This window comes from Rhincodon typus, unplaced genomic scaffold (assembly GCF_021869965.1).
Source record: "Rhincodon typus isolate 14 unplaced genomic scaffold, sRhiTyp1.1 hic_rhity00007454, whole genome shotgun sequence".
NCBI classification, from domain to species: domain Eukaryota; kingdom Metazoa; phylum Chordata; class Chondrichthyes; order Orectolobiformes; family Rhincodontidae; genus Rhincodon; species Rhincodon typus.
In genome coordinates, this window is record NW_025973092.1 from 1565 (window position 1) to 2231 (window position 667).

General features: G+C 46.6%; 1 non-coding gene across 1 annotated transcript; it reads left to right on the forward strand.

Moving 5' to 3' along the window:
- Window positions 1-414: 414 nt before the first annotated feature.
- On the forward strand, window positions 415-505 carry trnap-agg. Its single transcript is given in 2 exon segments — window positions 415-450; window positions 470-505. It is a non-coding gene; the product is annotated as a tRNA-Pro (tRNA).
- The last annotated feature ends 162 nt before the right edge of the window (window positions 506-667 follow it).

Genomic DNA, 667 nt, shown 5'->3' on the forward strand with positions numbered 1-667 from the left:
CCTGAGATCCCTCAGGATCTATGTGGCGAGTATTATTTTTAAAATTCGTTCATAGGATATTCATTCACGGGATGACGGCGTCATTGGCTCGGCCAACATTTATTGCCCATCCCCAATTACTCAGACACATGGTCAACCATATTGCCTGTGGGTCTGGACTCACAGGTCGGCCAGACCAGGAAAAGATGGCAGTTTCCTTTCCTAAAGGGCATTAGTGAACCAGATGTGGTTTCTCCAACAACCGATTCACAGTCATCATTAGATTTTTAATTCTAGATATTTATTCTATTCGAATTCCACCATCTGCCGTGGTTTTGAACCGGGGTCCCCAGAACGTTATCCGGATCTCTGGATTCACACGCCAACGAAACTATCACTATTCCATCATGTCCCCGTATTGTTGCAGACGTGTGTGGCTCGTTGGTCTAGGGGTATGATTCTCGCTTAGGGGTACTATACAGTGATGACATGCGAGAGATCCCGGGTTCAAGTCCCGGACGAGCCCAACTGCCTTATATCTCTTTTGTCACAATGCCCAAAGAGCTTTCCGAAAAACCAGCTTCGTTCAATGAGGTCGGGTTGCCTGAAGTGGGGATGAGGCAGAGGGACCATTGCAGTGAACACAGCCAAAGTGAATGCTTGTTCAAATCAAAAACAAGTGTTTCAG